The sequence below is a fragment of the Drosophila obscura genome, unplaced genomic scaffold (genome assembly GCF_018151105.1).
Source record: "Drosophila obscura isolate BZ-5 IFL unplaced genomic scaffold, ASM1815110v1 contig_95, whole genome shotgun sequence".
NCBI lineage: Eukaryota > Metazoa > Arthropoda > Insecta > Diptera > Drosophilidae > Drosophila > Drosophila obscura.
Genome location: NW_024542889.1, coordinates 1114684 through 1125427, shown reverse-complemented (window position 1 = coordinate 1125427; position 10744 = coordinate 1114684).

The window sequence follows — 10744 nt, the reverse complement described above, 5'->3', positions numbered from 1 at the left end:
GAACCGTTACTGTTTTTGTTTTCTTAAGGGGGCTTACTGGTTTTCCGGTGTGGTTTGCACCTGTCGGACATTATTATTTTGCCTGTTGGAGTTGGCATTATTACCACTATAGAATCCACCGTTCTGACGGTTGTTTCCTCTATAGTTTGCATTGTTGTTATTACTATTGTTGTAACGTCGAGGACGGATACTGCTAAAACTTCATGAGTTCCTTTAATGGAATCTACTATTTCTAGTGCGTCTAGGAAACTTCTCAGATTTTCGTGTTTACCATCGAAATCTGGTATAAGCCTGGAGGCTGAGCTGAGAAATTCTATATTTGTTTGTGCCATTGTTGTTTCTATTTCTTGGTCAGTTTCTAGGTCAGTTTCTAGTATTACTTGTTCTGCTATATGTATTGTATCGGGCAGAAATGATTTATTAAAGGTGGCTAGACTGGTGTAATTGTTTGGTAAGGAAAGTTGCAAGCTATGTATTGTACTGATTTTAAGAAGTTTTTCTTGTAGGTTCGCTAATACTTCTATAAGTTGGGTTTCATGTAAATCTGAAAGTCTTTCTTGGCAATTTTGATAGATAAGTACTATTTTATTATATTGTGCAATAAGTATTTCTGTATGCTTTGTTATAGTTTGTATTGTGATATGCACATTTTTATTTAAACATTTAAAAGATCTATCAAATTCTGCTCTAATTCTTACAATTGCTTTTGTTATCGGTATCCAACCATTGTCCATAGATAATCGGATATTTTGAAATAATTTTATTTAATACATTTTTTTATATTTTTTTTTTTATATATATTTCTGTATATAAAGTGGTTGTTGCGTACTTTTTCTTTAATATCTTATTGTGCATTGCATACAATTTTAGCAAAAGCATTGTGGATAGCAAAATAATTATTATTAGTAATAGTGTCCACAGCGAACCTATGTCTTCTGTGTGATCTACTATTTCAAGTTTATTGACGACATTTGCCGTCGGATTTTCGATCTTTGATTCTGTTTTACCCATGATTGAATTATTGGGTTTTTCTTTTATCTCAAAAATTATTTTTAAAATTTGATATATTATTATACCAATTATCATTACATTTGTGTTCCTACCTAATAGGCGAATGGCTTTACAGGCCAATCTATTTTACCGGTCGACTCAATTGTCGTCGGGTATTACAAAAATTAAATTTATTTATATTGTTTTAATAGTATTTAATATTATTTTGATGGGCGTTCTCTGTAACGCTATCGGTCCGTGGCGCAGCTTGTCGCGCTGGCGGTGCTGGTGCAGTGTCTTCGCACAGGCTAGTTGGATTGGGTGCTGGAGCTGGTCATCTCGCAGGCTGATGGGGTGCCGGCGCTGGTCATCTCTTTCCGTTTCGGCAACACCCATATGCAAGTGTAGTTGCACGTCGGCCTGTAGAGTGGTCCTTGGCAGTCTCCAGGGCACTTCTTTTGTTGTTTTGGTATGGCTCTGGGGGCAGGACGGTGATTAACAAGTTGTCTATTTTGTTTTTGTGTTGTGGCACAGCGTGAGCTTTTACTTTTTAATAGCGACTCGAGGTGTTCGAGTTCGCTCTGTAACTTCACTGCGACTTCCCACTTCGGGGGATTGTCGTTTTTATACAGAAGTTTAACGATATCAGACTTTCTCTTTCTGATCCGTTCTTTTAAACCACTTCTTCTGGGTTTAAGTTTAATTTGGGTGCTCATCCCTGTACTCACTCAGATATTTCTTTGCTGTTTCTGTCCTTATTATTCCAGTTGGGCCAGTTGTTCATCACTGTCCTTGTTGTTCCAGTTGTTCCAGTTGTTCATCATTGTATTTATGCAGCAGTAACACCATAGCACGGAACACAATAATGCAATCACACAATTTAACTGTTCCTTTGGCTTGGCCACAGCTTTTAATATGATTTGATTAAGTTGTTTTAATCGAGCAGTGTCGAATTTGTCACGGTCGCCATGTTATGTTGAAGCTCAGCGAAGTCATACCGTATCGGTTGGTGGCTTAATTCAGAATGTTTATTGAATATCTTTTTGTTCTTATCCTAGGGTACAATCGTTCTTATGTATAATGAATGGAGATCGAGAGTTCTCCCATGCATTATATGAAAAGAGTACCACCGCATAAGTATTAGTGCGCGTGGTCTCTGCCTGAGTCTAATGGAAATGCATGATCAGCATTAAGGGGCTTTTGAGAGTGAGACCCATCGCCTATGTGTTAGGGCGTTTGGGTTCTGCCTGCCAGCAGTTTTGGTAGCTGTCCGATCTGAGTTCAAGTCTTAGATCGTTGCTGGGCAAAAGGAATGTGTAACATAAACATAAGTTGTTTATGTCACTGCTCATATGTATATATATAACAGAGTGTTACATATGTACATGCATGGGTTCACTACACCTTCAACTTTATCTACCAGTGCTACGGTAGTTTTTTTTAATTCCGTTTTGTCTGTGCATTAATTGCGACAATAATTAAAAAGGAAAAAATATTCAGCAAGTGCATTCCAGCTCACTACAACAACTCCGCAGCTTATCTCCAAATATTCAAGTCCAAATACATATGTACATCCGTACATACACACACATCTCCATCTCTCTGTCTCTACAAGTGCATTCCATGCACGACCCACTTCAACAAAAATATACACTGGCACATTCCTAGTGCAACTGCAATTTAAATTAAGTGCTTTATTTCCATACTTATAACCACACATATATTTACTTCCATACATTTATTGCCATAGTTGGCCGCAATATCTTTCCAACTATATACATAACATAATTCCATACAATAAAAATACCACTCCCCGTAGAAAAATACCGCACTCCATACACTACATACATAATCCGCGCAAGTGCCAATTTTAATATAAAATTCGCGATTCTGTACAATTCGTGCACCCCAGCCACTTTTCATGATCGCTACCCCAACGGCAACATCCTCCACTTTCCGAATAAATTACTCGCGACCAAGGCACGGCGAACTTATAGCAATTATTTGGCAATTTCCACTGCCAATTGGAAAATTGGTGTTTCGGTCTTTTGTTGTTGTTTTTTTTGATCCGTGCATTAGAGGTGGCGCAATCCAAAAGTATTGGTATCGTAACCGAGTCTTGTGTTCGACCAAAAATAAATTAATAAAAAATAAAAAGACAATTTCCAAACAAACACACCGACACTACAAGAAATAAAGTGAACGATCCACGATTTCTAATTTAAACTGTTTCGTCATTCTTTTGCCGATTTTTTCTGTTTTCCTTCGGTATTTCTCCCGAGAGTTCTACAGCGCCCACTCCGCAGTCATATTCTTGAGGAGCCCGCATTAACAATATTTGCAAAATATTGCCCAAATCAGTGTGACCGGTCCTCCCCTCGGCTCAGCGCAATATAGGTCACTCATTGTTTGAGAAATTTCACTTCACGGTGATCTCAAACAGTCCGAGTCGACCCGACTATTGTTTTCCAACAAGCTCGAGGCCTTTTTCCTGACAGCCTTCCATAAGTGGGTTATATTTGTTTCCTGGCGTCTTTCTGTTGGAATTCCACTCAGATCAGTCTTCAGTCCCTCCAAGACTTCCAAATCCGATTTTCTGTGCGTGTGTGAGTTCGGAATATGCCAACAGGTCACAAGGACGGCAACCATCTTTTGCCTGTGACCTCTTCCAACCGGCTGCGTACCTCGTCCGCCTCCGGAACTACGCCGACTCAGAGAATCAAGGCACCCCTCACTCCGAGAGCAGCCAGTAGCAGCCCTGCGGCAAGGACCAAATCGGTTCTGTTCCCGTCTCCTATCACTCTTAAGGTTCCAGCTGTGAACAAACAAGATCCGAAGGGCTTCTTCGTCAGCAGCCCCTTCAGCTCTCGCCACTGTATCACAATGGCTCAATCCGCCACCTCAGTCGCTCGGACCAGATTGGTCGCCGCTATTGGCCGACTGTCGCACCTGGCAGAGCGCATCACCGCCGCCCCATCCGCCTCTTTGTCCGAGGTCCGTCGAGGCCAAATCCTCAGCATGTGGACGGACGTCGAGGCCGAATATAAGGCCTGCTCCGCGGTGATGACTGACGAGGAGCCAGATATCCAAGCGGACATCCGTGACACATACGGTGAATGCTATGGGGTATTTGAGCCGTGCCTCAGTGACCTCAATGCCCAACTGGCCACATCCACAGTTCTTCCTGCTTCACAGCCAGTCCAACAGGGCGGCTGTCGACTGCCTCCCGTCAATATTGAGGCATTCTCACATTCCGGGATCTGTTCACTGCGGTCGTGATCCACAATCCTAGATTGTCTCCGGTAGAGAGGCTGTACTACCTCACCGAGAAGACCCGGGCGATCCGAAGGCCATCGTAGAAAAATCCCCTTCACTAATGACGGTTTCGAGTCCGCATGGTCGGCTCTCCGGAGCCGCCATGAAAATAATCGGCTTCTGGTGACCAACCAAATTAACATCCTCCTCTTTTTGCCCCGCGTAACAATCGAATGCAGTCGTGCCTTGAAGGATCTTCAAAGTACGATGCAAGGAGTCCTAAATGCGCTGGCGGTCTCCAACGTCTGCACGGACAACTGGGATAGTCTGCTGGTCACCATCTGCGCTTCAAAATTGCCGAAGTTGAGCCGGGCGTTGTGGGAAGCGTCCGTAACCGACAAAAAAGAGGTGCCGCCCTGGAAGGAAATCGACTCCTTCCTCATTTAGCGGTATCTGACGCTCGAGGCTATTGAGAGCGACCCTTCCACCTCACGAGGGGCTACGAATCCGCCACCCTCCAAAGGCGTCCAAAATCCAACCCCCTCTCGAAACCACTCCAATCCATTCCGTTCGCAAGGCAGTCCGACGCCAAACGAGGTTCACTCTTTCAATACCCAAGTGAGTCCGAAGAAGCGAACGTGTGACCTCTGTTCCAAAGAGAATCACCCGATTCGAGTTTGTCCCCGCTTTCTCAACATGTCCGCTGATGCACGTTCCAGCTGCATTAAGAAAACGCAGCTGTGCCTAAATTGCTTCGCAGGTGGTCATCTGCTTCGCGACTGCTCCAGCAGCCACAATTGTTCCACTTGTGGGGCCAGGCATCACACGCTTCTGCATCGTGCCGCTCCTTTATCCAGCGTGGCGGCTTCGACATCCGCCCAAGCCCACAGCTCATCCGAACCTCAGCCCAACGTACAGTGCTATTTCGCCTCCAGTACAAGTACCGTTCTTCTGGGCACGGCACTCATTAATATTTGCCACCTGGCAACCAATTTCCGTGCCCGCGTACTGATTGACTCAGGCTCCGAGGCGACGTTCATCACTGAACGTCTCTTTAACATTATTAAGCCACCGTTCGAAGCCATACAGGCTCAAGTCGCAGGTTTAAACCAAACCGTAGCGGCTAAGGCGCAAAGGCGCTGTCACTTCATGATCGGGGCCGCCTCCAAGCCGGGCCTCAAAATCGAGACCATGGCATATGTTCTGCCTCAGTTAGCAGGTAACCTTCCCTCATATCCGATACCGCAGCACTTCTTGGACAAGCTTCCAAACCTCCCGCTGGCAGACCCCTCCTTCCACCGAAGCTCGCAGATTGATGTGCTTTTAGGCGCTGACATCCTTCCTTCTATCCTGTTGAGCGGCTTCCGGTCTGACATTTGCGGCTCGCTGCTAGGACAAGAGACCATCTTCGGATGGGTCCTATCCGGTCCGGTATCAGCTGACTCGACTCGGACGGTTTCCGCCTTCACCACGAAGCTCTCGTTAGATTCGGATGTCCGACTCGAGAAGCTTCTCACCAAATTCTGGGTGGTGGAGGACCTTCCGGGGAGACCTACGAGTGAGTCAGATTCTGTGTGCGAGGAAAACTTCCACAAGACCACTAAACGAGCCCCCAATGGGAGGTATATTGTTACTCTCCTTTTCAAGTGTCCAGAGAATGTCGATCTAGGACACTCCAGGTGCGCGGCACAGGCCCAGTTCCTTAAAAACGAGCAGCGTCTGCAGCGGAATTTGCCGCTCAAAGAGCAGTACGACGCCGTTATCCAGGAATATTTAGAGCTAGGCCACATGACAGCGGTTACACCCAGTCATGACTCCGGCCATTACTACCTTCCACATCACGCCGTGTTTAAACCCGACAGCACCACAACCAAACTGCGCGTGGACTTCAACGCCTCCAGCCCATCTCAACGACACATTGAATTCGGGGCCAGTCCTTCAGTCCGACTTGACCATGCAGATCCTGAGGTGGCGAGTCTTCCGCTATGTCTTCAATGCCGACATCAGCAAGATGTACCGCCAGATCCAAGTGTCTTCCCAACACACGCCCTATCAGCGAATACTCTTTCGCGACCGTAATGGGGACGTGTGTGACTAGTCAACTGCGCACCGTACCTCGCCCTTCGCGTCATTAAGCAACTCGCACAAGAGGTGCGCCCACAGTTGCCAATGGCAAGCGACATCCTGGAGAGCTACATGTACGTGGACGACGTGCTGGCTGGTGCTCACACTCACTCGCAGGCAATCTCCGCCATTTCAGAGTCACGCAAAGCACTCGACTCCGCGGGGTTTCCGCTCTGAAAGTGGACAGCGAACCAAAAGGGCGTACTGCGCGATATTCCGGTTGACCACCTACTTCGAGCTGACTTCCTAGACCTTGAAGAAAGTAGCATCGCTAAGACATTGGGGATCCGATGGCAAGCCAGTGCCGATGAATTCTTCTTTGCTCCTCCCGAAGTACTTCATCGGGAGTCCTGTACGAAGCGCAATGTGCTATCGTAGATTGCGCAGCTGTTCGATCCAGCGGGATGGCTTGCGAGCGATGGAGCCACGTCCGATCCGAGGACAATCCGGCCGACCTGGCCAGTCGAGGGCTAGGACCCACTGACCTGGTGGGAAGTTATATGTGGTGGCATGGCCCTGCTTGGTTGCGAGGTCCAAAATCGGAGTGGCCATGTCCGCGTTCCTTGACCAGAACGGAGTCATGCGGGCATGTGGCCGAGTCCAAGCCTCGGCGTCAATGTCCTACAACGAACGGCATCCAATCCTGTTGCCACCCGCATGTCTCCTGGTCCGCCTGCTGGTTCGATTCACCCATCATATATCGCTACATGGTGGGAACCAGCTGGTCATACGCCTTATCCGGGCAACATACTGGATCCCTCGACTACGTCACGTAGTGTGGGCAGTGATCCATTCTTGTAAGGTTTGCGTCCTCCATCGTAAGCGACTCCAAACCCAACTAATGGGCGACCTTCCTGCCTCACGAGTCACATTCTCCAGGCCGTTCACGTACACCGGAGTCGACTTCGCCGGCCCCTTCGACGTAAGAAGTTTCACAGGTCGCGCATGTCGCATGTTCGTCTGCTTTTCCACGAAGGCCACGTCCGATTTATCCACCGACACCTTCCCAGCCGCCTTCGCTCGTTTCGTCGAGAGACGAGGGTGTCCTCATGAAGTTCAATCCGACAACGGCAGGAATTTTGTCGGTGCGTCCCGCTCTCTGGCTGTGTATCTTCTCGAGGCCATTCACACTTCTGCGGTGTACAGCCAGCAGGGGCTATCGTGGCGGTTTATCTCTCCCGGAGCCCTACATATGGGGGGCTTATGGGAAGCAGGTGTGAAGAGCTTCAAGGCTCTATTCCAACGGTCGATGTGTACGTCCAAATACACATTAGAGGAGTTCGCGACCTTACTTTCAAAAATTGAGGCATGTCTTAACCCGCGACCAATCTCTCCTATGTCTGAGGATCCAACGGATCCGTTGGCTTTGAGCCCTGGCCATTTCCTGATTGGTGGTCCGCTATTATCCGTGGCAGAGCCAGAAATACAAGCGAGCGCCTCCTCCATCCTAAACCGCTGGCAACATCTCAAGGCTCTCAACCAGCAATTCTGTTCGCTCTGAAAGACAGAGTACCTGCGAGAGTTGCACAAGAGTAACAAATGGTAGCATCCGACAAGAGACCTCGAGATTGGAGACCTCGTGGTGATCAAGGAGGAGAACATCCCCGCTCAGGAATGGCGTCTCGGCCGTGTGCAGAACGCGTATCCTGGAGCCGATGATAAGGTCCGTGTGGTAGACCTGCTCACGGCCCGTGGCCTTATCAAGAGACCGATCACGAAGGTGGTTCTTCTGCCTATGGAATCGGAGGTCCTTTCCACCTACTCTTGCGTAGGCTCCGATTCATAAGCCTCCGTCCTTTTGTTATGCTTAAATCCAGCTTAAATCCAGCAACCCGTGCCAGCTCCTTACTAATGTTGGGTTGACTCCTTTCTTTCATCCTAGTCTTTCATCAAACGTCCCCACGGTTCCGATCCAGCCGCAGGTCGGATCGCACACGGGCACGAGGGAAGACCTCCTTCCAATGTCGAGTGTGTCCAGGAGTACACCCACTGAGGAACTGCCGGAAATTCATCCGTTTGAGCGTCGAGAAGAGACTCCGAGCCGTCCTCCTGCATAAATACTGCTCCAACTGCCTGGCTCACGAGCACTCGGGCAAGGACTGCCGCAGTGGAGACCTCTGCAAGGTGTGCTCCCGCAACCACCACACGCTGCTCCACCTGCCCGGGCCTCGGCGCACTGCTGGCTCCTCTTCTGCACCGTCGACGTCACCTCCGTCTTCCCGCGCTGAACCACGCCCTCGTCTTCCGGTCAGCCGCCCTGTCGTCGGACATCCAGTCCCGACAGCAACCTCCTTGCTCCAGCACCGGAGCATCAACGTCCTCCCGACGGCAATGGTGGTCCTCGCAGTGCAGCAAGCCACTAAGGTGTTGAGTGCACTGATTGATCCCTGCACGCCGGTCAGCTGCATCGACGCCGAGGTGGCTAGGGAGCTGAAGTTGCCCACCACCTGCATCGGGGACGAGAAGGTGTGCACCGCCATGATCCGGGCGAAGACAGGAGAGTTCAAAGTGGAGGCCGTCTTCAAAATCGAGCCCCGTCTGCGCGTCCATACGCCGATCCGTTCACTGAGCGACACCGTCCGTGCTCGCATCGACGACTTGAAGTTGGCCAACGAGCAGTTCCATCTCGCTCGTCTTGCGTGCTGATTTGTATCCAAGGGTCATCCAACCTGGGTTCCTCGCCCGCGCAGACGGCCTTCCCGTGCACGCAGACCTAAAATCTTTGCACACCTGCAAGGGGGGGAGAATGTTCACAGTGAGGACGGCGCTGGCGGGGCAACCGCTCTGTGGGCATTCCAGCCAGACATCGCTGTTAGCGTTCCAGCTACACAAGCGGTCGCCTCGCTCTCGCCCTCGTACTTAAGAGTACGTACGCTCTCTCGCGCGCATACTCACCACGCTGGCTCTCCCGCCCACGCTCATGCTCCCGCTCTCGCCGCCGACAGCCCTCAGCAGCTTGAGTGGCACCGATCTAGCTTTAATTCGCTATTCCACCCGAAGCAAAACGGCCGGCTTTTGCGCGCGATACCTATACATATTTAACTACAATTAACCCTACGAATAAAACCCTAAATCTGTACATATTGAAGAACTTGGACCGCTGCATCTCTTATTTATTTTTGGGAAACGATCCTGCGACCTCGCACTGACCTGTATTATTAAACGAAATATATAATAAGTAAACTAAACTAAACGTTGATTAGTGGGACCGATGACCTCTGGGGAGCAGTCAGGTACCATCACTAAAAACCCAGCAGTCAGGAACTATCACTAAGAACCAAGAACCAGCACCCAGAACCGAGAACCAGCACCAAGAACACGAAAGAGAAACACCGAGCGAACGAAAAGGGAGGATACGCTTAAGAGAGCGATAGGCGGGCATAAGCAAAGAGAACGGAGCTGGCCGTCGGGAGAAGAGAGCCCTAGCCAAGCATAGCTGGCATGCGGCAGCAAAGATGAGCGAAAGAGCGCTTGGCAAGGCTGGCACGCGTCAGAAATATGAGCGGCAGAGCCAACGACGCAATTCTAGCGCAAAGCCGAAAATCACCCCAAGCCAGCCCACAGAAGCCGAGAGAGGAGCAGCGCCGCAACGCAAGAAATAATCGACGATCGGCTCAGCGTTCGGCAGCTAAGCTACAAAGTGGCCGAGGGCCGGGCGGAATTACCGGCAGAGGCCGGATCAAGCGGCTTGGCACGCGTCAAAAAAGATGCGAGCCAGGAGTCGAAAAATGGTGTCAAAAGCGAGCAGTTCAGTTCCAGAGCAGGGTCCAGACCTAGTGCGATCGCCGTGACCCCCGCCCCCAGGATTTGTGCCAACGACAACAACACAGCACCCAGCCAACGACACCGACGGAATCCTGCCCGCTGAAGATTTCCCCAACACGGAGGCCACCGAGAATCAGCGGAATAGCACCAAACCAGTCGAAAAGAGGACGGGTAAGCCGGCTCACTGGTGGGTGTGTAGCGAGAGAAAGAGACGGTGTGATAGGTAGGGACCCAACCACGGATATAATAAAGAATATATATAAAACGCTCTTGGTTATTGTATCGGCTGCCCCAAAACCACTCCATCCCTCTTTCACTATCCTTGGGGAGACGGACCATAGCATCAGTACGCGGTCAAGCACGGTGACTGTGGTCCGCCCCTCCCCCTTCTCGTAGCCCGTTTCCCGTAGAAAACCTTGCCTTTTTCCCCCCGGAGGACCAGTTGAAAGGTGTGTACGCGGGCAAGCACGGCATCCCCGAAACAGGATTCCCCATTCCCCTCGAGCATTTCCTTCCCATGCCTGGCTGTAAGGGCCCCGTTCCGGTCCCACGCGCGGAGCTCCGCACTTTGCCCTCGCCACTCATTCCAATCTCTAGGTCCAAAAAATAC